The sequence below is a fragment of the Platalea leucorodia genome (assembly GCF_965183815.1).
Source record: "Platalea leucorodia genome assembly, chromosome: 10".
Taxonomy (NCBI): Eukaryota; Metazoa; Chordata; class Aves; order Pelecaniformes; family Threskiornithidae; genus Platalea; species Platalea leucorodia.
In genome coordinates, this window is record NC_138832.1 from 9,955,530 (window position 1) to 9,981,329 (window position 25,800).

General features: G+C 46.0%; 1 protein-coding gene across 4 annotated transcripts in view; it reads left to right on the top strand.

Annotated features, from left to right (window-relative positions):
- Positions 1 to 16,866: 16,866 nt before the first annotated feature.
- Positions 16,867 to 25,800, top strand: part of KLHL13 (kelch like family member 13) — an 87,461-nt gene continuing 78,527 nt past the window's right edge. For 2 of the 4 annotated variants that reach the window (XM_082323143.1, XM_082323147.1), the window contains exon 1: positions 16,867 to 16,959. The gene's annotated coding sequence lies outside the window, so the exon portion shown is untranslated. Of the gene's footprint in view, positions 16,960 to 21,518; positions 21,544 to 25,800 lie in introns of those variants that run through there. The other 2 variants (XM_082323145.1, XM_082323144.1) reach the window with 2 other exon arrangements.

Sequence of the window (25,800 nt, forward strand, 5' to 3'; positions counted from 1 at the left end):
GACTCGCTAAGGGAAAAACATCCCGAGGGCAGCAAAGTAATATCTCAACAAACTCCCGAAAAGAGAAGCTGTGATTTTAAAGTTAGAGGAAGCATTTAAAAAGGCCCAATAAGCACCTGCCAAGTGCTCAGAGGTGGCTGGATTTCCACGGGTCTCTTTTCCCTTTGCTCTCCTGGGGAATCTCTCCCCAGTGGATGGCTTCACACCGACCAGGAGGCTCGGACATGTCCAACCCAGGGCGGCTGCGATGAACGGCAGGGCTGGCATGTTACCTGACCAGTGCTGGCAAGAGCTACCTCTGATTTTCCCAGCATTTAGAGGCTCTTAAAAGATTTATTGTTGCTGGCATCTTGGAGGTGTCAGCATGTCTAGTGCTGAACGTGGGACTGATCTCCCCAAAGACACGGACTCCTTTTGCTTTGAATTAAGCTTAAATAGACAGAATTAAAGAGCATCTACCTGAGAGATTGCAGGGGAGCAATCTAGCAGAGAAAACAAAAGCAAGGTGGTAATGTTAGTGACAGCGTTTGAGCAGAAAGGCCCTGGAGGTTGTGTCTTTGTCCTAATTTTACACTATTGGTTTCATACCTTTCCTTGTATCCTGAGGAGTGTTATTACAAGATATAAATAGCTGTGACTGAGAACAGAGCAATAGCTTTGTCTCTTCTACAGCGGAGACAATAACTACAGAGCTTTAAGCAAGCAAAACTGCCTTGAAATAATAAGCAAAACTGATGAGATTCATTCACGCATGTAAACGCAATTACATTCTGTGATGGTATGTGTATGTTCAAATGAACCTCAGTCCGAGGCTGATGGGAGAATGAAAAGGGACCGCTCCTCCCCGCGGCTCCCCACGAGCCCCAGGCAGACGCCCAAAGCAGGCAGAGCCCAGCCCCGGCGATGCCCCATCCTCCTCGAAGTGGGGCAGCTGCTCTGAGCAGAGGACATGGGGGTCACACAAAGCACTTCAAATTGATGCAAAAAACCAGTATGGATGCAGCTCAGCGCTGCTGGACGGCTGCAGCGAGGGAGCACGTTAATGCCTGTGGCTGTTGGCATAAGCGTGCCCGAGACGAGCGGGACAGAGGCAGCGGCAGCACGTTTCAGTGAGGCCAAGGCACATTTCAGAGCAGAAGCTCGAGGCTGGCACACTGCACCCATGTTTCTGCCTGCGTCCACCTCCTGTAGCCTTCTCTGTGCTTCTGTTGGCCACGTCTATTCTATTTCTTGGATTATGCACTTTATCTCCATTTTCTTTAAAAAAAAATGCAAGGAATTCCTATTTGAGAGCATTACCCCAAAAGCTAAAGCTGTGGCAGAGAAAGTAAAAACCTTTTGTAAAAATAATTTTAAATGTCCTTTTACAGGTCAAGGCTGCTACAGAAGTAGCAGCAGCAAGAACGATGCCTGGCAGAAGCCTCAGCATGGTCTGTAAAGCTTCTCGATGATTAGCCAGCAGCGGCAGGTAACCACATCTCAGTGGAAACCATCTCTGCTCGCCTTTTCTCAGACCTGCATCTCCCTTCGAAGGAGTTCACTGGCAGAGGCAGTGGTCTGCGCTGCACTGGGCATCGCCTCTGCGTGTGTATAATCAACCTGCATTTTCTCTCCGCATGTTTCCTTGCCCGGCATTTCAATATCTCTTTTCTGACCTTCAGTGCTTTTTGTTGTAGGTCCCATTGCTCAATAGCCTCCAGAAGCTGTCACAGGACAGCAGTTGACCTCTATCATCAGCTGCATTTTGTGTATCTCTTCCTAAAGACTTCCTTTCCCCAGCCAGTCATGTTTTCTTCCCTATCATGATACTCGGTCTCTTTTCATTTCTCACTTTACAATTTTTCCAGTAAGATACAGTATTGCAGAGAGCAGCTTTTTGCAGTTGTGCAGCACTCCAGTGCAGGTAGTAACACCTCTTTTGTGGGGATGCTTTTCTTGGCTGAATTTTAGCGTCAGTTGTTACTCCTGCAGCTTGCAAATGCTCACAAGGGCCAAAGGCAACGTGCGGGACACTGGCACGTGTCCCCAGGACAGCGCAGCTCAGTCTTCTGGGGTCCCCCAAGGTCCGAAATGGCTCCTGTGGGCAGGGGGAGCCTGGACTGTCACTTGTCCTCTGCTCCCACCGAACGGAGCAGGCGTGGGGAGCCCTTCGGGATGATTAACACAAATGCCTCAGTTTGCTCTCCAGAGACCGGTGCCTTTGCACTTTTGCTTTGTGCCTTTGTTACCCTCCATATTAATTGCTGCAATTAAACGCTGCTCTACCGTTATTAAAGATCTGTAAAATTCTGCCTGTTTTATCTTGGGGCTCCCGGGGAGGAACTGGGGCTTTCCTGGCTGTCCCTGGTTCCCCTTCACGGCGTTCCCACCGTGACCTTGGAGATGCTCTGTGCCGGGGCCCCTCCACGGAGCTGGGGTGAGCCAGGACCACATCCAAGCCTTGTTCTGTCATCGTTGCTTGCGGGCACCCCCTGAGCACGCTAGAGTGGGGGAGCGAGCTCGGGCCAGCCTCCAGATGCTGCCCCAGGAGCGTGAGCAATTTCTACCCCAGTGCCACTGGCTGGAAGTGGCAGAAAGGCTTAAATCCCTCCTCACCGCCTTGAGGAGTGGAGCCAGCCATGAGCCAGCTGGCACGCCGTGGTGCAAGGCTCCTCAGTGGCCTCTCATTTCTTAGGACTATTATTTTTTCCTTTTATACAAATAATATTTATATTCTACATCATGAGTATTTTGAGGAATTGGCATGTGGACCCTTGTTTGTTCATCTCTTCCATGCATGTTAAATGACTCATAAAATATACAAAATGAATTATGAAATATCTTTGTGTAGGTTGCTGGATAGGATCCCTGGAGCTAAGCCAGGAAAACGGTTCCTCTTCCAATGGTGAAGCAAGACATACTAAGGATGTTTTGCTCTTTAACGTAAAGTTGCTCCTTATACTGTTATGACTTTCTTTAAAGCAAGAACCCCCCCTGAAAAAACAGGAAAAACAGGAAAATGGCTAGAAAATGCTTAGCAGAGGCACTCCTGGAGCTGTGGTGGTTTGAGAATGGAAGTGGGACAAGTTTCTTGAAGACGCAGTTTCTTTTGTGACATTGATAGAGCTGGAAAAACCAACACACTTTTGCACACACCACCCACCCTTCAGGTCTGAAATAGCAGGCACAGTCTTCAAGTGCAAGTGGAGAAGTGCCCTGGGGTTAACTGATGATGTTGGGCAGTTAAACTGTCCGGAAGAAAAAATGAGGTCCGTCCCCGCGGAGCAGCAGCGATGCGTTGCACGGGAGGTGACATGGGCAGCTGCGCTGCACCACCATCTTGCACCCGTGCTCGCAATTTCACATGGACAAGGGCTGGCTGGAGGGGGACATTCCTGCTCTGCAGATGGTTTCAAAGCTTTGGGAAAAAACCTCAACCTTTTCCATAGGGAAAACGTGACAGTTCCTTCCAGGCGCTGCCTCTGCAGTGAGCAGAGCTGCCAGAGCCCTTCCTCTTCCTTCTCGCCTGCCCCAGCAAGTGGCTGGGAGTGCAGGAGAGAGGCCCTCTCCTCCCGCTGCGGTTCATGGGGACGGGGACGGGGACAGAGTGGGGACGGACGTGGTGCGGTGACTGCAATTACGCCTTGTGGGAAGCAGCTTCTGCAAAACCCAAATGTCTCCTGTTGCTCCTGGTGAGAAGCAGGTTCAAGTCAGCTGCGATGTGTGATGTGAACCTCTCCTCTCAAATACTAGAGAAATCTTTTCTGGCAACAGGATAGTCTTCCTTTGAAAAACAGAAGCTAGAGACTATTTTTAGCACTTTGATTTTGGAGGTCAGTATATTCAAATATTTGTTTATTGGATCTCCACTCTTGCAAGGGTGTGTCCATTTATAGCTGCTCCGTGTCGCTGATTGTGTTTTTTCTTGTTCTTTTGTTGAGTTCCAGCTAAAACAGCAACTTTTACAACCCTCCTCTCCACATTTTCCGTGTTTGTGCTACACATGCGGTAACTGAGAACAATAGCACTTGCGGTGAGAACTAAATCATGCCTAGAAAAGAAGCAGAGCGGGTACGGTTGCTGTAGCAGAAGGAGGTTATATTAAATTGCTGCTCAGGAGGGGCCAGAGCCGCCACTGACCACCACGGTCACCACCTCCGGCATCTCTCACACATCGGCAAGCTGTCAGGGATGCTGGGGACTGGGCATCCCCGCTGCTCTTGTCTCTGGGGTGCTGCATGCCCCAAAATGCCAGGCATGGGGATGAGTGTATCTAATACCTTTTTGTTTCTGATACCTACTTTGTTTTTTGCAGCACCAGGATAGAGTCACGCTGCAAAACCCAGGCAGGATGAATTAAGTGGGCCAGCATATACTCAAATCAAATAAATTTTCAGCTGCCACTGAATCATATTCAAAGAGCAATTGATTTGGGGAGCTACAAAGTGCACAGTGACTCATATATTTTTTGAAGAGGTCTGTGCTATTTATTTATTATGCTTTTTAGCATATCTAATGTTTATTTTTTTGTTTGATTTCTGCAGGAGATTTCTGCAACCGCAGTGTGTATATGCGTCTGTCTGTGGTCCACGCTCCCTGGCTACTTCAGAGGTGCCAGCCTGGAGGCTGCCTCCCATCTGTGGCATCGAGAAGGGAGCGGAGGGCTGTGGCTCTGTGAAAAAGCTTTTCTGCCAACACTTCGTAGCAGGACTGACGACAGACGTCCCGCGTTGCTGGCCAGACCCCTTCCCCTGGAGCGATGCCGATTTCTGTCCTGCTTTGGCTAAACAGGGGCTCCACACTGGTGGAGGCTTTTAGCTGGAAAGTGATGGGGAGAGATGATTTCTTAGACTTCTTTAGCTAGAAAAAAACTAGGCACCGTTTTGGCCCTTCTGTTCTGAAAGAAAAGCAGTAAGCTGAAGTGCCTAAAACCTCCCACCTAGAGGTTGCTGTTCCTTTAGACAGCCTCAGAGAGGTGCCTTTCTTTTAGATTCAGGTTATGCTGTCACAATCCCTCTTTATACTCAGGGATTATCTGTAAAACCTTATCCTTACAGCAGTCCTCATTAAAATACAGTTTACATAGAAAATACGTGGGGTCCAGCACTGTCAGCATCAGTCAGTGGTTTGAGCGGGTGTCACTGGGACACGCTCCACGTTTCTGTGACCTGCCTGGGAAGACATACCAGGCTGCTGGAGGGGGCTCGCAGAGCCATGGGTGAAGAAAGAGACAATATATATAGAGACGATCAGTTATTTCAGAGGTGCGGTGGAACATTGTGCTGGTTTTGGCTGGGATAGAGTTAATTTTCTTCATAGTAGCTAGTATGGGGCTGTGTTTTGGATTTGTGCTGGAAGCAGTGTTGATAACACAGGGATGTTTTTGTTACTGCTGAGCAGGGCTTACACAGAGTCAAGGCCTTTTCTGCCTCTCACCCCACCCCACCAGCGAGGAGGCTGGGGGGCCACAAGGAGTTGGGAGGGGACACAGCCGGGACAGCTGACCCCAACTGACCAAAGGGATATTCCATACCGTATGGCGTCATGATCAGCATGTAAAGCTGGGGGAAGAAGAAGGAACGGGGGGACGTTTGGAGTGATGGCATTTTGTCTTCCCAAGTAACCATTACGCACGACGGAGCCCTGCTTTCCTGGAGGTGGCTGAACCCCTGCCTGCCAATGGGAAGCAGTGAATGAATTCCTTGTTTTTCTTTGCTTGCGTGCACAGCTTTTGCTTTACCTATTAAACTGTCTTTATCTCAACCCACGAGTTTTGTCACTTCTACTCTTCTGATTCTCTCCCCCATCCCACCGGGGGGGACTGAGCGAGCGGCTCTGTGGGGCTTAGTTGCTGGCTGGGGTTAAACCATGAGAAACATCAACGATACAGTGAAACACTGAAGTTTGATTTTAATGTCTTTCCTCTTAGCTGCAGGCTACAATTCAATTAAAATTCAGAGGCACTGTATTAAAGTGTGATTCCTCACCGCCCCTCAGGAGCTGCCTAATAAAAAGCAGGCAGCATCCAGGACGCCTGCTGTATTTCTGAGCATCAGCAGCACCACGGGCAAGTATGAAGGATGCAGTGAGGCAGGAGCAGTTATTTCTCTTTTCAGGCTTCCTTGCCAATAATGTGGTGGGACCAGTGAAAGTTTCTGCTGTCAGAAATGTGTGTTTTTAATGGTAAGTCTGTTGATGAAAACAAAAACCACTGGAAATACCTGAATGTCTTTTTTTCTCCTGAAAAGTGCAGGGCCTTTGGGAGGTGCCTCTGGGGCACCGCATAAAAACGGTTCATGCAAGGAGACCAAACAAAGGGTTAATCAGCTCAGCGATGATGCCTTGAGACAGAGCAGCTCTGAGGATGGACATGATTTTTCTTATTTAATGAGAATCCTCATTTCATTTTTGAATAAACTGACTCTCTGCCAGGAGGAGTCACAGAGGAGGTGCATCACCCCACCGGGACGCACGGGCTGGCCAGGAAATGGAGTTGGATATTAAAAATATGTTTAAAAGGTGCTCTAAATTCCTTCCTGAATAAAAAAAGGAATGAAGTAATCAATATTTTCAGGCAGCCCTGCATGACCCAGAGTGGCTCTGAGCATCCCAGCAGGCTGGAAACCATGCGCAGTGGGGTCTGATCCCCCCTGGGTGCACATCTGCAAGGAAAATGGGTTGCCGCTGGTGTACCCAGGGCACACGGGTGGAAGGGAACAGCAAGAGCCTGTCCGCCGGATAGTGGCAAGTGTGCCAAGGCGGGGAGGGGAGGCAGAGGTTTGGTCTAAAATGGATGTGATAAATACACCTAGGCGTGACAGGGTGATCAGCATCCTTGGGAAGGCACCTGCGATGTGAAGGGATTGTGCTCGGCCATGAAAGGGCAAAGGATCATTAGCTGCATCTTTAAGCACGGACTCGACAGGGCTGCCTGCAAGGCACAGCCTGTGGACTGAGCACGTTGCAACCTCTGCTCCTGAAGGGAAATGTAGAACCAGTTTTCTTTTCCCCTCTCTGCCTGACCACCTGGATTACACCTTCCCTAAGGATCCCTCCCTGGCGCTGAAGGGATTGCTAAAGAGCAGATATCGAGGGTGCCTGAAAGAAAATGGAATATCTGCCTCACAAACCCCCCTGAATTCCCAGCTGTGCAGGCTCCAGTTGTTGCATAAAAAACACTGGCATGGAGCCCAGACAACAAAACGCTGGAGAAAAGACAATCCGGGCTTGCTTCTGCACCTCTGGTTTTAATGGCACAAAGAGGAGCAGTAGCTGTGCTCCCTCATCAGGAGCTTGCAACTATTTCCAGGAGCCTTTCAAGGATATTTGGAAAATGCTTGCTGTATAGTTTAATGGAAATTATTTTCAGTGATGTGTTGAACCAAATGAAGTGCAGCTTCCCTGACACAGACACCCTATATGTTTGTGTTACTTTCGATACTGCATTTCACTGTTTTGTGTATGGGTTTGCCTCCGTAGCCTACAGACAGACGTTCTGTGTGATTCCCGGTCCCATTATTCAGGAGCAATGTTTACAGCCATCACAACCCTGCAGCTGGGGCCAGCAGTAAATAAGGAGTTTCAAAAGCAATTGGCCGGGTTCACCTCCAGTATTTACGGTGCTGCCGAGCACCTATAATTTCCCTGCCAATACTGATGACCTGTAATTTACAGCCCCCACTTTATGGTAATTGATTTTGTCTCATTGAAAGGAGGATTGCACGCTGCTGAGAACTCCTGCCAAAACACAGAGAATCACATTTTAAAATTAAAATAATATCTCCCCTGCCACCCCCCAGCCACAAAACAAGCAGGGTTTTACAGGCATCGGGCCACAGCAAGGAGGGCTGGTAGCGATCAAGATTTCTGTCAGCATTGACCCTTGTCACTGTGCCCCTCTTTCTCACACACAAAATTTGGGGTGCCCTTTCGACAGATACAGAGCTGATATACGCAGGAACTTTTGCTCATGCATCCTCTACATGGCAACACATTTTATGGGAGATTGAGTAGAACTGGTGAAACCATGATCCTACTGCCTGATTGCTGTTGTTTCTGGCCAAACGTGTCTCACTAAATGAAGCCCAGGTTAGAAAGCTCATGAAGGGACTAAATCTTGGTGGTCAGAACAGACATCCTGGAGCAGCTTGCACAGCGATCCGTCTGTTCAGGAGCTGGGCTGTGAACCTTGCAAGGAGCTCAGGTTATTTCTCTTCTGATGGGTGTCGTGTTGTATTTTTGTTTGTGAGTTTTGCCTTCCTTGTGCCATTTACTCAGGCTCAGTGGGGGTCTCTAAAATTTGCCTCTGTCCTCTCTGGTCTTATGAATCTCGATCTTAACAATTCAGTATACAAGTAGCTGAAATATTCCCCTGTTGCTAAAGTATTGGACTGAACGGCTTATTTGTTTTCCCTCCACAGTCAATATCCTTTTGCTGGACAGAAAGATAAGGGCACAGACTTTTAGTGCAGTCACAACTCAAAACTCAGGATTTATACCCATACAGCTTCTGCAGTAAATACCCTGTAACGAGATAGCTGGTTTCATTAGATTCTGCTGATATTGTGCGCGCTGCAGTATCTCAGTGGTGCAAGCACATTTCATGATGATTTGTTTATCTCTGAAGAAATAACTTAGCAAATAAACCCTTCACTGTTGGTCCTGCAGTGCAGTTTAGCCTTAGTAGATGTGCCTAAATCTGCCTCAGGGCAGGAGAGCACGTGAGTTTAACATATGCTCCCTTGCTTTTGGGAATATCATGATGAGGCACTACATTTTATCCTGTGGCAACTTGAAACTTATTTTTGAAGCGTTGCTTTTGGAAATGTCCACTGAATAGTCCCGCGTTGTTCCCCGGGCCAGGTTTAGGAGTAGCTCGGAAGGTACTAAGCTGCTTTACTACTGGGTGAGCTCAGCTGATGAATGGAGTCCTTCCACATCACTGACAGTTACGAAATTTGCTCCACTTGGAACCATTGAGCTGTTCTTGCTTGGAGATGGATTTGTTAATGTATTTTCTGACAGCAATCAATAATTTCTTTTATATTCATTGTGATCTTTAATTGGGAGTGAACCTAAAGATGGATTGCTTGGATATAAGAACTATTGATTGCCGCAGAAAGCCCACTTAGCAGCTTACATTCTGGAGAATAGAAGTATACAGTTGCTTGCACCGCTTTTGTGCTGAAGGGGAGGTACGAGGGAGCTCTTCTGCCAGGGCACAGCTAGGTTGTGTCATAACCAACTTCGGTCGGCTCTTCTGACTTTTCACATGAGCAGTGCTCCAGAGATCAGCGTGAGTGTTTGCAACAGGCAAGCAAAATCTGGCTTTCAATACTTCTCTCGTGATAGTAAAAATAATATATGACAGAAGTTTGTATCTTGTTTTGATATCATAGTGATAAATGATAATTTATTAAGACATACAGGGGTTGTTAGAGTTCCAAATTCTCTATCCTTAGTGCTAATTACAAGGAAAGAGAGGTGGATTGCTTTCTTCTATGTGGAAGGAAATTCCCAGGCACCAAGCTAGCATATGGATTGTGCCATGTGCCTTGAGCAAAAAAGCAGTGCAGTGCTGTATCGCACAGCTATATTGCCTCATCAAAAGCCACTGCTCTCCCTATTGCTCCAGGGGGAATTGTATACATAAGCCCTCCGTCTGGCACAGGCCACTTTTCCTGCCTCCTGGTTGAACTGTGTTGGCTGGAGCAGTTTCCTCTGCTGGCACTTGCTCCTTGTCCATCCCCACCTGTGGGAATGGGAAGGAAGATGAAAGTGATCTTTATCCTGCCGCATTCCTGGCAAGATGAGGAGTGTTGAGCTCCCCGTTTGCTCTTTGTGATAAGAAAGACCTGTGTCACCAGTTTTAGGAGTTAAAAGCAAGGTGATTTTACTGAAGTTTGAGAAAAAAAAATATATTTTTTTTAATTCCTGTCACGTTCTTAAAGCTGACCTGCAGTCATACAAGGGGAGCTAGTACCATTTGCCAGCGGGGAACAAAAGCATATAAGTACGCAATGATAGACTGTTTACCCTGGAAAATATAGTCTACAGAGGTGGCAGTAGTTATCTGCAGTGACTAGTAATCCTGTGCAAAAAGTGGTGGTGTCGTTATTGCCCAAACTAGAAGAACAGTGAGAACTTGCAGAAGACATTGATTAACCCAGCATTTCTGTTGGCTGTTGAAACTTGTATATGGTAAATGAGAACGTAATTATTTCATGAATCATAAAGCATCCCCATGCTAGCACATCAAAGCTCAATGCTGGTACATTCTGCTGTATAGACATTTAAAAAAAAAAGGGAGATTGATGGGGATGATATTAAAAGCCCTGCTGTAGTGTGTTTTGGAAATGTGTAGAGTTGAAGCTGAGTAATGTATTTTGCTTTTTTCCTCTGACATTTGTTGGAAGCATTTTCTTGCTTGCACTACTTCACTTATTGCCTAACAGTGGAAAAGAATTACATTTGGCTATTTTTTTCCAAGATAGTAAAAGCTAGAGAAAAAGCCAAACCTTGGAAAAGAGATGATGAAGATACAAAGCTGGCTTAAAAAAACCCAGATAGCTGAGACTTTGGACTTTCTGAAAATCTGTGACTCAAACTTCAAATTTCCACCTCCCTCCTGACTGTCTCAAAACACGTATACAAAATTAAGAAAAAGAGCAATGTAGGGAAATAGTATGACTAAAATATTACGCTGCCCCACTCCTTTTTATAAACATATATCGCAAAGAGAGCAAGCAAGGGAAGACTTTACAAGAAAATTCCTGTATGACTTATAAATGAAGGCTGTTGTGGAAGAACACCTGAATTACTAAAGAAATGTCTTGACTGAGTCCTGCACTGAGTTCTCGGGCACAACCTGCAGCCTTCCCCAGCTCCCCAGATGGTTCACTTCTGCCAATAAGGAAAAGTACTCACAGGTCTTTTGACAGTCATATTTTATTATAATATTTTACAGCATAAAGCAGTCTATTTCAAAAATAGCTATTCCTCTGCATCTAAAATTCTGCTTCCTTGAGATTAGCTGGAGGAAAAACATGATAGACTCCAAAATGAGTTTGGAGGAAATGACAAGTTCCACTGCTGTTTATTTTCTTTGAGTGAAATCCTTTGAGGTAAGGGAAGACTTCGGGCTGGGACTGGCAGACTGCAGTTGGTAAAGGTTGTTATTTGTCAGTGCTTATGTGCCCAAGGAAGGCTTCCAAAACAATTTAGTCAACTGAAGATGAGAAAGTCCTTGTTACAAATGTAAATGTTGCAATCATACAAGAATTTGCAAGAGAAAGTGGGTAAAACGTTTTGTGTGTCCACCGTGATAACTTATACTCTGGGCAATGGACCTCTGGTGACGAAAGGGAGTGATGGACTGTCTGATCCTCACTTCACCCATTTATACAAAGTTGACATGATACAGCAGGTAAGATCTACTGGTATTTCTTAAAAGGAATGAGTTGATCGGCCATCCTATCATGTATGAGTTTAAAAAATAGGATTAAAATGTCAGTGTTACTTTTATTTTAGTCCTTCGTGTTCTCAAACTATAGAGGTTATTGTAGCACCGGACAATATAAAGATGTAAGTGGCTTATTTAGGTCAGATACTGTCTTTGTAGCTGCTATGTTAAATTTTGCAACCAATCCAAATTCAGGATGCACTTAAACCTCTGCTTGCACTGGATGGCCTCCTTTCTGCCTGCGTGTTGGTTAGGGACTGACTGCACTCCCTGCAGTAGTCTCCTCTGATTTCCCCATCTTTCCTTCCACTCCTTTCACACGTCATTTATCTTCCCAGACTCCTAAGGTTTGGATCAATTGTGCACTGAATGTTTTTTTGCTTTTTCTCCCCATACATGATGAATTTTAATGCTCAGTGGCCAAAATAATTCCCCCTTCCTACATATGTTAATATTTTGACTGCATCTCTCGAGTGAGATGCTCCATTTACATTGGAAATGTTTCTCTGAGAAGAGCAGTGATATTTACACTGATTTCTTCCCTGTTCTGCTGCGTTTTTGCCTGGAAAGAAGGGCAGGGTGTCAAAACAGCCTGTGATTCTCTGCTGCCCCAATAATTGTCATTTCCACAGTGGGAGACTGTACGGAGGGCAAAGAGAAACGAGACATTAAAAGTGGTATCAACAAAAATTAGTCGTTAGGCTGGTGTTTTGCCCTCATTTTCACGTTTGTGGAAATGACTGTGGATGGTGAAAAAAGGTTGAAAGTCAAGACTTGCACACACAGGGTCTATCTGTATTATAATTGTAATTTAAAATGCTAATGTGTGCCAGCACACACCAGGCAGTTATTTCCTCTTCCAAGCACAGGGAAAAACTCTGATATCTGGTATGTGTGTAATGTGAAAGCACTGACTCTGCAAGGAGAGACATTTCAAGTATCTTTTTCACCGAGCTTTGATACGCTTTTAGTGTAATTTTCTTTTGAGGGCTGCCTGCAGCTCTCTCGCATGGCTCGGTGAGGTTCAGCTGGCTCTCATCCTACCAGCGCCGGGATGGTGTGGAAACTAATACCTATTTCTCTGCCCTAAAGCATGAGGCTGGAAGCTGGCGTTTCCATTTTTCACTGTGGGCAGCAAGGGTGTCTCTCTCCCTGGGGCGCTGAGTACAGCTGGAGCCCAGCTCAGCAATTGCGAACGTCCAGGGATTCCTCCCACACCAAAGGTGCCAGGACCAAAAGCTCTTGCTGCTCTTCAAGTAGCCAGGGAATCCCATTCACAGCCCCACAAACACCAGCACTCTCTCTTTCTGGAGCCTCCCAAAGTTGAACAGTGTCTCTGTCTCTGGGCAGGGAGAGAGGCCGTCTTTCCTTGCAGGAAATGTCTGGGAAATGGGAGAGGCTTTCCTTGCTGGTGTTCTGGAAAGCGGCTGGTGCCTCCTGGGTGCTGTTGGAAGCAGAGATAGAGTAGGACAACGTGGTAGAGCACTGCTGGGACAGTGAACCTCCCGTTAGAGATTTTTATTTCGGTAACCTCCTTGGGGAAATTTCCAGTTTGCACTGTGGGAAAACAGCAAGAATAGGACGTAGGTACGCACTGCTCTGAAAAGATTTTTTATGCGGCTTCCCCAGCCTCAGCAAATATGGTTTATTGCTACTGAAATCCCTTTCTCCCTCTTGGAGGCTGGAGTAATACTCACGGAGCCGCTCCAGATGGTCGGCTGCCGAGCAGCTTCCGTCTGCACATCCCAGCCTTCGGGATGAGATGCCAGCCTGTGGGAACAGCCATGAACCGGCTGCCTGCACTCAGCAGATGTTACTTTTTACTCCAGGTTAATAAAATGACTTGGAAAAACCTGCTCTGTAGGATTTGCTGTGCATTAGCAGGGACCAGAGTAGTCAGGGAACTTTGGAAATGCACTGTGTGTGGCTGTAATCAAGCTGTCTATAGCTGTGGGTGAGGGAGAAAGTGAAGGGCTTTAAAAATACTTAAAATGAATGATTTTTTATCACATATTTTCAGTGTTTACTGCTTGACAAATATGCACCTCGCCTCTCATTTTAGAATGATTTTAATTTTCTGAGGCTGTTATTGTGGCATGAATATGCAGATCTATCCGATACAGGGCATTTTCAGTATAAAGTATAAATCCTGAAAGTAACTGTTTTCTAAACTGCAGCATGCAAAATGTAAGAGGACATAAAAAGTGCTCATGCAGCACACAAGCTCGCTTCAAGAGCTGGAAGCGGAGAGATGCGTCTCCATCTACAGCATTGCACTTGGAGAAGGGGCCATGGCTGGCACAGTTCACTTTGGCAGGCGACGCAAGTCGAAACAGCTGGAGAAACGCTGCTGCAAATAGATGTTTATGGGTACTCCCACAGCAACTCCTCACATGCTCAAATTAAGTTCACAAGTGAATATCTGCAGAACTGCAAACAGTGAATCTACCTCGTCACAAGCGATTGAACCTTAATAGAGCTTAGTTCCTCTTCTACCCAAGTTCTGTGTTCGGCTTCGTAATAGGTTCTGTTATAATGTTATAATTTACGTTCTGTTATATATTATAATTTATGGCAAATGTTCAGAGCGAATTGTTCCTAGCTCAGGTGGCGGTTGGTATGTGTTATCTTTTCTTTTTAGATAAAATCAAGCTGTAAAATTTCTGAACAGCAAATATTGTTGCTTAATGGATATTGTTCTCTCTATATAATCTGTAATATCAATGCAAAATGGTTGCGAGGTGAGTATAAACATGCTCTGTCTGAGCTGGTAATTTTGTTCATTCTTTATACTGCTGTTAGATGCTGAGAACATACATTGCCACAGTAAATTGTGTTCAGTATAGTTATCGAATGTCAGATTTGTGGGCATAAATACTTTGAATGATGTTTTGAAAGGAACTATGCTGTAAGTAGACTTTAATAGGAAATGCTTGTGATTACAGTCTTGTGGTAAAGTTAGGTATAAAGAACTTACCTTGTAAATTGCTTTATATTAGTAATTTTGTGTATTTGTCTTATGTTGTGTTTATACTGTGAGATGCCTGTCACAGTCTACAGCAAATTTAAGGCGGATTTCTTGCGGAGAAATACCTAATAGACATCAAAGCTTTGTAGAAAAGTGTGCTTAGAACAATTTTATTAACCACAAAGTAACATTTGAGCGACCCTAATACATGTATTTTCAATAAGAAATCCTTGGTGACAAAGCCTAGGTCTGCTGAACAGAGCTTTCCAGCTTTCCCCTGCCCAGGTGGGCTGTCATCTCCCGGGGGCTGCCAGAGGCACGTCCGTGGGTTTCGGTGCTGAGAACCCCCAGGTAAAGCCTGGGAAAACTTGCCTGGTTTTCATGGTGGAACCATTAGAAGAACACTGGAGCACTATTAGCACTCAATTTGTTTGCCAAGTCCGTAGCAAAAAAAGTGGGTATATTCAACTGTGAAATGAGATGGAACCTGAGCTGTAAAGAAACCACCTTCTGCCATGTGAGTAAGCAAAGAGGATCAGAAAGTTTCTGTGTGGTTAGAAGTGTGGGATTGGTTTGAAACTTGGACAAGAGCCCATGTTAAATGTGCATTACCGACATCATCTTGCCTTGGGAGTAAAAAGAGCTGCAAGAGCATTGTATCTAGAGGGGCAAGTGTTTTATAGCTACAGTCTATTTAAATGGCAAATTTCACTTACTTTCTAATGGAAATAAACAAGTAAAAAGGTGAAATAAACAAGTAAAAAGGTGACTATTACAACCTGCTTTTTGTAAAACATTGTGAGTGAGCACATTCCAAGACTCGAGTTACTCTGGGAACATTTCTGAAACATCCAGCATGTCGTTATGTCCATGTCTGTTCTCAGCGGAGATGCGTTCCTCCCAAAGTTGTGTAAAGAGAAGTCGAGATTGGCACTGGCTCATGCAAGAGGTCATTTTAAAGGGCAGAAGTAAGAAAAATATACACAAAACCGCTCTCTTCTGCACATGAGATACCGGGTCCCTTGTCACCTTGAGCATAGTAATGAGTTGGTTCTCTGTTCCTGAATTTGCTTCAGTTGCTGTTAATGATGTGAAGAGAACAGAAGTGAATCTGAAACTGCCCATAGCAAGATCTGTTAGAGAGTTACTTAACCAGAATCTCTTTCCCTCTGAGAGAGGTGATGTGCTGGCTTTGATAAGCCAATTTTTAAAATTTCTAGATAAAAGACAGCTTTAAAAGCAAGCAGTGTTGGAAATATGCAACTCTCAAATGGTGCGGTATGGTCACAAAGGTTATTTAACCTTTCCTTTAGGGTTAAAGCTGGCATCTCTCAAGCCAAGGGCATTTACCAAGCTAAAGTTACAGAGCTGCTATGAGGAGATGGTTGCAGTCTTGGCTGGAAGGCTACCTATGGTTTCATAATTAGTTTTCCATCAAGTTCTGCCCTGAATTGCATTGCTGAAATTCCTATAACTTCATTAGGGTTGACTGGGTTTAGCTAAGGCATTATTTGCCCTAACATTACCTACAGTCAAAAATTTGCTGAATGTTGGGCGTTCAGTAATTAAAGGTGTATTTACGGGAAACAATACAGGCAGAACGGCAGAGGAACAACAGTTCCCAAATCAGAGCTGCAGCCACATGAAAGAGGGAAGAAGATGGTGAAGACACTTCAGGGTTACCATCCTGCAGTGTTCCAGGAGCAGGTGAAGCAATTCTGAGCTTTCCAGTAGCAAACGCTATGGTCAGGAGAGCAACTTGGGGTTGGCCTTTCTCTTGCTAGTGATGCTGGTCCCAAATTAATCCCCTGAAGAACCCTAGGAGATGTTTTTGTACATCTGTCACTCACATTCACTAAGTCACCAAGGACCGTCGGTGCCTCTGGCTGTCCTCCCTGCTCTTCCAGCAGCTCTCCTGATGCACCTTGAGACAGCCCCCGCTGGCAGAGCTCCTGCCCCTGTGCTCCCCAGCCCCTCCCTCCGCCCCTCCCTCCCTCCCTCCGTCCTTCCCTTCCTCCCTCCCTCCCTCTGTCCATCCCTCCCTCCCTCCCTTCCTCCATCCGTCCTTCCCTCCCTCCTTCCCTCCATCCCTCCATCCGTCCTTCCCTCCCTCCATCCCTCCTTCCATCCAGCCTGCCCTCCCTTCCTCCCTGTTTCCCTCTCTCCCTCCCTCCCTGCCTCCCTCCCTCCTTCCATCCATCCTGCCCTCCCTCCCTCCCTCGAGCCCCCCTCACGGCCCCGCGGGCACAAGACCACGCCCCCTTCCTCTAACCCCGCCCCTCCCCGCCACCGCCCCGCCCCGGACACGCCCACCCTCTCTACGCCCGCCTGCCGCGCGTTGCCCCCCGCCCCCGCCGCCGCTCCCGGGCGCATGCGCGCAAGCCCCGCGCCCCGCCATGTTGGCGGTGACGCGCTGTGCCGGGGGGCGGGGCCAGGCGGCGGCGGGCGGGCGCGGGGAGCGGGGCCGCGCTCCCGGGCCGCGCTCGGGACTTTGGGAGCGCTCCGGAGCGGGGCCCGCGGCCGGGGCCGGGCGGGCAGCCGCAGCCCGCAGGTGAGAGGGGTGCGCGGGGACGCTCTCCGGTTCTGCCCCGCTTCGGGGTCCCGCTGGGACCGGGGGCCCTGTGTCCTGCGGGGCCTGTGCGGCCGGGGGTCGCGGGCCGGCCGGGGCGGGGGGAGCGGGGCCGGCCTCTGTGAGCGGTGCGGGGCCGGGGCGGCGGGGAGGGGGCTCCGTGCCTGCCGGGCGGGGGAAGGGAGCGGTGGTTGCAGCGGGGGGTGCCCGGTTGCACCTGGGGGGGGGGGGGAGCCCCTGCAGAGGGGGGGCCGGCGTGGTGCAACGGGGGGCGCCCGGTTTGTGGGGGGGGTGAAACAAAAAGTGTGGGCTTTGCAGTCGGGAGCGGGCAGCGGGGGGAGGCGGGAGGGGTGCGTTGTGTGCGGGGGGAGAGCGAAAGCGTGCCGAGCCTGGGGGTGCCGGCCGGGAGGGGAGGCGGGCAGCGGGGGGGGGCAGGACGGGGGCCCCGGGGGGTGGCGGGGAACAGGGCGGCCCCGGCCCGGCTGGGGCTCGGAGCCGGCGGCTTGCTTCGGGAGCGGGCCGGTGGGCTCTGCGCCTCGCTGGAAAAGTGTCTTCACCTCTCCTTTTCCAGGCATTGTTTTGCAGTCGCTGTAATCGTTTTCTTCCTTCCCCCCACCCTTTCTGCTCATCGCTCTTTATTGTTCCCTGGTCTTTAAATAGGCTGGTTGAGGTCTGGGTGCAGGAAGGAGTTTTGGGGATTAGTTCTGAGATGCAGCCATTAGAAATGGGATGTAATTTTAGGTTGTAATTAACTTGCCGGTTTCCTCTTCTCCCCGTTCGCATAGAATTTAGGCCAAGCTCTGGTTTTGCTAGGTACTGTTCAGGACTTTTTGCCTCCGTATGAAAAGTGCGATGTTAACTTGAGAGCCCTTGGAGTCTTGGCTCGGGTCCTTTGTGTAATTCAGGAGATGCAAGGTGCACATCCTTTTCAGTTCTGTATGGCAGAGGGCTCTTTAGCTTGGATGTTCTGAGTGTTAATGAAACTGATGCTGACTTGGACCTGCTATGAAGCCTGCACCAGAAATATCTTCCTTACCCACTTAAATATGGCCCATACATTTGAATAGAATGCCACAGAGGAGTCTTCCTTATTCTTTCCCCAGTGAGCTACACATAGAGATAATGCTAATGAAGAACCTTCAGGGCACTCTTCCCTCTTCTCTGATTTCATGGTAAAGCCTGTTCTGCAGTCCCATTTAGTACTAGAATACGCTGCAGAGTGTTGATAGTAAAAAGAAAAAAGTTTGAGTAGTAACTAGGATTAAATGCTATCCTGAATGCACTTCTTGTGATCTCTTTGATTCTGTGATTTTCAAAATTGTGCTTCTAAACGTTTTCCTTCACTTCTGAAGTTCAAAAAATTGTGAGCTGCCAGCACAAATTAGCATGCTGCTCTGCTTCAAAGAAGCAAGACTGTTTCTAGTGAGCCTTGGCTTGACACCAGGTGTCAAAAATGAATTAAAGTGACTTTGCCCCAGTGAGCATTTCTTTTTTTTTAATTTTAAAGAGTTTCTTCTGCTCTTCTGTAAAAGATTCACTAAACTGAAAGTCATCTGAGGCCGTAGTTCAGCTGTACCTAATCTGTAGCAGTAATGGTGGCTTGGGGAATTCTGCAACTTGTGTCACCAGCACAGCTTTTGGTGATGCCAGGCATGAAGCAGATCAGCAAACTTACCCAGCTAGAAAAAAAGGATCATGCACAGACTCCCTGATCCGGTTTGCAGTGCGGTCCCAGAAATGATAGGACAGCATGGCTGTGGGGAGATGATGAGCTCCAGGATCATCTCAAACAGCCTGTGAGGATTTGGCTGGCTCAAAGCCGGGCTGAGCGGGGTGAAGTGGAGAAGGGAGTATGTTCAGCTGATATCGCTACAGAGGCGGTGTGTGAGAGATTGGTGATGAATCCTGCATTAATCTCTAAGGGGGCTCAGAGGGGAGGTGAAATGTAGCTGCTGCAGAAGGGGCTCTTGTGCTGGCACGTGAACTGGCTAGAAGCACTGTGGGATGGGGCGTACGAAGTAGAGCCTTGCTTTTTCCCCCTGAATTCTAGTAACCTGAAATGTGTTTTTTTTTTTTCTTTTGTTTTGCAACAAGCTGAGAAAAATGTTGGAGTTCCTTAAAAAATAAAAATCAACAAACTATCTCCTGCTGAGTGTATCTCAGTGTAATATGATACTTGTATATGTTTCTTTGACAGTGGTGATCAAGCCCAGGATATCTGGATCGAAAGTCATAATCTCCGCTGTCTGATTTAAAAGTTCCAATGATGTTACCTCAAGGGCCTTGTGTTCTTAGTGTGGCCCAGCTATCAGAAAGGGGTAATGAGTTCACACTACGAAGAAACACGTTGGCAGAGACTCCAAATGAATCTGCAATGTGTTCTGCTAGGCGTGTTTCTGCTAGCACTGCTATATCACCTCCACAAACACTACAAGCAAAGCTGTCAAAAATGCTCTGCTTTTTCATGGTTGTTATATTGCTGAAGTATCTGTGATGCTTTTTTTCTGTACTTTTTTAGTTGATATATCTGTGCTGGCAAAACTTTCTGAGAAACGGCACTGTGGCAAAAATTGAACAATTATGAAGCATTTGTTTTAAGAGTGAGCAGCCTCAGAGCGTATTTGGTGTTTGGCTGTTTCACTGTATCAATAGTACAAAACTTATTTAATGACTCTTAATAGCTTGTGAAAGTTGACTTTGATGGCCTCAGGCTAGGTTCACAGGGATAGCCACCTTTATCACAGATTTGGCACAGTGTATATGGGTGTCAGCGTGAGTGGGAGGTAAAAGCCTAAATAGATGGGGCAACATATGTTCTGCGTTCCTTTCAAGGTTCTCTACTTTCAGCTTTTTTCATTCTCACAGCTGTATTGCATTGTCAGAGTACTGGATGGAAACATTTTTATGGTTTTCTTTTTAACTATTTGTGATGTAACAAGTTTCTTAAAATTGGGAGGTTAGAACTTTATGGATAAATTAAAAACAGTAGTGTAGAAGAAACTTTTCTTAGTATATTTGTTATCCCTAAGCAAAGTATCTTTGAAAAACTAGGAAATAATTAAGCAATGTTAGATAGTAGTCTCTGGAAGAAAAGACATGCTTTCAGTGGGAGTTCAGGGTAGTTGATAAATTTGCCGGTTTCATCTGAATTATTTTCATAAAACCTTGTCTGTAAGGGTTTTACACAGTAGTACGTGTTTCGGAGTGAAAGCGTGCCTGTGCCATATAGCGGGGATAGCCTGCGTCAGAAGGATCTGACAAGGGAACTCAGCTGTAAGTGCATTGAGACGGGAGATACAGGGAACTGCAATGTCTGACTTGGTATGGGTGACAGGAGTGTTTCAGAAGTGGGTTTCTTGAAGATATCTTTTGGATGATGAGGTAAGAAGGGAACCCAAGAGGAGCTTAGTTGGCCCATGTGTTTCAGAAGACTAACAATGAGAAAATTCAAAAGATTTCCCATGTTCAGTGTCCTATAATGAATTTGATGTCTTCCATGCCTATTTTGAGAAGCTGTTTTTAAGTGAATCAGATGTCCTAATTTTTTGAAGAATGCACCAGCTACTGATTCGTGTTGTCAGTGTTTTTGCTTTAAACTTGCTGTGGGAAATATGTCATTTTGTTTCCTTTTGTGGAAACAGTGCTTTGTTGTAAATACTAATGACACTGGTCATGTGATATCTTGGGGCTTTTGTTTTAACTTCTTCTTTGTGATTGATGCAGCTGCTTGGTGGTGTGTTCTGTAGTTGTGAAATGTGTGAGATTTGGCAGTGCCAACACACCCTCCATTTTTAAAGCTGTTCTGCTTGGTTTCTTTAATATGAAATATTTAAAATATGAGAAAGCTTATGTACAGGTGAAAGTAGAAAGGAAAATAGATGGTGAACGGCAGCTTTGCTTTCAAAGAAGTTCTCGGAGCTTTTGCAACTTGTAGTTGCTTAAATTTTGGGGAAAACTTTTTCCATTTCCATGTTAAAGGGCATCAGTCTTACCAGGTGCCCCATGCCTACCTGAACTGTCAGGTTATGCGCGCTGCTGGTCCTTTCCAAGGGGAAAGGAGGGATGCCCAGACAGTGGTGCACATGGAAGGCTATCGACAGGGCAGAACTCCTGATGTTTTTTTGTGCGGGTGTGGATGGGACCAGAAGCAGAACTGGTTGTCAATAGTTAAAGCAGCAGGACTATTTACCCATGATGTCAGACACCTTCCTTTGGCTCCTTCTGCCTGCTGGCGTACGTACTTGTTTGTCCTGCCTCTCGGAAGTCTCTTTATTTGCCTGAAGGTGGGAGGTATAAGCTGCTTTAGGATGGAGGTCCTGTCTAAGCTGTTCCACCTTGCTAGTAGAAAAACAGTCGGTACAAAGCATGTGGGAATGTGTTGTGCAGGTCTCATGGTTAAAACCAGGGATGGGATGATTTGAGTGCCTGTCCTAGCTCCGAGGACTTAAAAGTGAACATTTTAACAGCTATTGCAGTGCTGAGCATGTCAAGGTGTTCGTCCTGTTACTAATGTAAATCTCCATCTTTCCAGGGAAGCCAGAGGAGGACTTTGTTCCTTTATTCTTGGTAAGAAAAATAAACTGAGAGGGCAAATTTTAGCAGTCTGTATCATTCAGAAATTGCAGACCAGGATTTAGCAACATGCCAAATGAAAACGGTGGTACATTGTAAACGAGCTTGATGGCACCTCCATCTGGTAAAGTGCAAACTGTTGTTACGAGGAAGGTGAGGTTCCATGTCATGAAAAAAATAAAGCAGAATTTGTGAGGTATGAGAGTGATAATGATTAAATATTAGAGAGAATCCTGTAGGCTGAAGAAAGCAAGGATAAACACATGAATTTCAATCCAGTTCCTTTTTCCTGATTGTTTTTTGGGATCTCCATGTGAGTGGTCTGTTCTCGTTTCAAGTTGTATGTGTTCCACATGCATTTCATTTAGCATCGTGGGAACTTTGATTCTTTTGAATAACTGACCTTATCTGATAATGCTAATGTGAAATATCCAGCAGTATGTTAAGATGATGATCTGAAATATCCAGCAGGTTTTTACTGTACTGGCACAAAACCCAGCTCTCTAAAGTTGAAGCTCTGTTTCTGTTATACATTGTTGTATATTTTCTACATATTTAAATAATTCTGTAAGAAATAAATGAAAAACATTTCTTTTAAAATTTAAACTTCTTCATAAACCTGTTACGGATTGAAAATTAACCAGAAGATTCACACTTGGAGGGCAAAATCTGATGCTAGCAGCTTTGGAGGCAGTTTGGTGCTGCAGGTACCTCCTCTGATGCATCTCTGGGTGGTCCTGCCTTGTGCCCCAATCTCCTGCTGCAGCTCCCTTGGCAGAGCTAATGCTTGTGTGATTGCAGGGTGATTTCTTTCATGCTGCTTATCTCATGGGAAACTAACCCACTCAGTAATGTTTTATCAGTTTACTAACTCACCCTGTGGCTACAGCTTGCTATTGCTCTCACAGGTGGAAGCAGGGATGGTGTGGCTGGGGGTGAGTGGAGGGAAAGCAGGACTGCTGCTCCCAGCAGATGCTGGGGATGGAGCATCCAACTCAACGCAGCAGGACCAGGGCGGTGCTCCCACTTCAAACGAGTCATGTTTCCAGATGTCTTTAAAGAGATGTTCCTGGGACTGTGGTTCTCCAGCTAGCTTTCCACCTGTGTAGGAGCTGAATGATCCACATAAATTCATGCTTTCAGTAAAATCTTTACGTGAAAGCATGAATTCGGCACTACAGTAAGGTAGGGGAAAGCTTTTGTCTCAGCTCTGGAGGAATCAAAACACTGGCCTGCATCCTGCTCACAGATGTTATCTGTGGAAGCCAAGAGGGAGAAATGGGTTGCTCTTCTGCCTTGTCAACTTTTGGCTTCTCGGTGCCTGACTCTGAAGTAGCTTCTGCGTTACAAAACAGGCATGGTTCTGGGCAAGTTTATGGCTGCCCACAGATTCTGAATAGAACAGAGGAAGTGAGTAGCACATCCGTTATTTAAAGAAAGCCGTGAGTGGTACTAGAATCCTACAGACGTTGGCATGTATTCTGTAGATATATGTTTTTTTAGAAGCTGATTATCCACCACGGTGCCAGAGTTGTAGAAGACTGGTATTAATAGTTTATCCGCCCTCCCCCCTCGTCCCTGATCATCTTTCTGCTCCCTGCTAGTGAGTAACTTTTTAAGTAGTAGCAACTAGAAGTTACAAAATACATATGTGGTTGTATTTCTGTCACTTATTAACAACTATATTTTATTGCCTGTTTGTGTTGGAAGCTTTTAACAGGAACAGAATGTAACCAGTTTTGTTCTCTTTAATGTTGAATTTATAATTTAGCAGCGATGTTATATCTAGAAATTTAAGCTGGGCTCTTGTGTTTGCTTTTCTAAGCTTGTTTTTATACAGTGGAATTAAAGTATTTCCATCAGGGTATATGCCCTGTGAGATATTTTATATAAACTAAAGACTTTGCAAGGTTACACATTCAAACTGGAAATTATGAATTAAACACTTGAGCTGCAAAAGAATCAAAGGATGAATCTAGATAATTCAGCAATAGTGAATCTGAATTTACTAGATTGCTCGAGTTGCCTTACATTGCTCCCTCAGTGCCTATGCAAATCGGAGCGGTCTCTTGTGGCGGCTCACATTTGTCACGGAGGAGTAACGGTAAATGTGTAAGTGCTCACTGTCTCTCTTCTTCATTAGACTTGGGCAATATAAAACACTGACATCTTTAATAGTAGAAGGGATAGTGTGGGAGTTTGTAATCCAGGTGAGACTTGGTACCAGATTTTCCCCCTGAGTCTGAAAATTTTGTCCTTAATGTCCAAACAGGGAGTTTGGTTATTTAAAGGACAGCAGTAATGAGATGACCATGTTATCAGCTATCTTAGAGCTTGTGGAAGTGTTATTAACTCAACCAGTTATCTTAGTGATGTTGGTAGTATCGCTTGCTACGAGAGAGCCTGGCCCGTATCTTTGCAAATAGGCTAATCTTTTTCAGGAATGGTTTAGTAGCTTATCTTAATGAAAGGTTGAATACGTGGAGGAGTTTGCTGTGAAGCTCTAAATGGACCATGGTACAACTCCCCTAGCATCTCCTTTTAGCAAGAAGATAGAGACCCTGAGGTTTTGTTTTCCTACCACAATCTTAATTTTAATTTTTTTTTCTTAATGCTCTTGCTGATCTGTATACCTGATGGCATTTAGGAGCCACAGTGATGGACCTTGGTATGATAGTGCTTTACATGTGCAGAACAAAAAGGCAGTTTCTGTTCCCAAATCTTGTTATGCTACGGTAGTCTTTCTTCCACCTGTTATTTTTCGGGGGTTTGTGTGTGGCGGCGGGGGGGGCGGTGTACAACGGAATAAAAAAAATGGTTAACGTTGTTGGCAACATTTTAGTATGCGTGTAGTCTAACTTTAGCCTGTGGTGGTAGCATTTTTGTCTTTCAAAACTTGTAGCCTTAAGGCAACTTGATGGATTTTACCAGCATCTCTTGCCTTCCTTCAAAGGCAGAGGCTTGCATGTTGTGTTACTGTTGGTGCTCATGTGGCTGTCCCTGCGTGTGGAGCTCTGAGTTATGTCTTCTCTGAGAGCTAGGTGAAATTACTTCCCTGGAAAGAGCTGAGCAGACATAAGCAAGACTTGCTCTCCTTTTAAAATTCATTCCTTGGGTGATGATGAGTGTGCCAACAGCCCTAGTTTCTTCTGGGATGCCGGCAGGGGCTTCTTGTCTGGTTTTGCTGTTGGACATCATTCCCGTTTTGTAGATGGAGAAAATATTTCAGTAAGGGGGCTGTAAACCTTACCTCTGGCAGCTTAGACAATTACGAGAGCTCGTCTGCAGAATGCCAACAAAAATAAGCTGGAGTGGTTTAAACAGCCTAAATAATCACTCTTTGTATCGGTTGATCTGAGTAAATAGGTTAGACAGTACTTAAGAGCAGCTCAGCTGGTAGCCTTCTGGCGGAGAGCAGGGACCTGCAGCTGAGGGTGCTAGCTCTTCCAGGGCACAGCTGTATCTAGAGGAGGAGATCCAAGCAGAGGTTCACAAGCTAACAGGCTGCTCGACCGGCAGAAATGTGGCTTCTCCCCTACAAATAACCCTGCGATTATCGGTGAAGTAAGAGAATCCCAGTTCATCATCCTCGTAGGGAATGAGTGCATTTTCTGGTTAGGCTGTAGTGATCTGCTGGTGTAGAGTGAAGAAGTAGTAGTTAAATTTAGACATGGTTTATGGAGATGCAGGGCATGGCAGCAGTGCTAGCACTCTTCTGATGGTCCTGCCAGGCTGGCGGGCGCTGTGGGACGTGGTGTGGGGTTGCTGTGTGATGGTGTCCTGTCTTCCCCACGTGCAGAAAAGTCCACGCTATGGTTATAACCAGCTCCCATTACTAGTTCAGATTGCTTATTCATTAGTAAAATTAATGGTAGGAGGGAATTGGGCCTGAAAATGCAAATGTGCAAGAGAAGAGGTTGCATGGCAACACTTTACAATCCCGAACATGGAGTCAAGAATAAATAATGGTGGAAAAAGAAATGGGAGGAGAAAAAATGAGTGGGTTGGGGGGAAAAAAACGCTCTCTTTGTATTGACTTTATTGTTTCAGTGCCATCCCAGATGTGTCTAACAAGTCTGACATTGTTTGAGATTTTCATTACTGAGAGCCTTTCATAAGGCCTCCAGTGTAACGCTTGTGTGTGCCACTGGAGTAGCCTGACACGGCTTTGCAGAGATGCAGGTTATGCAGAAGGCTCTGACAGGGGATGGCGGGAAGCCTGGATCTTACTCCCACTTTTAGAGGGCTTCT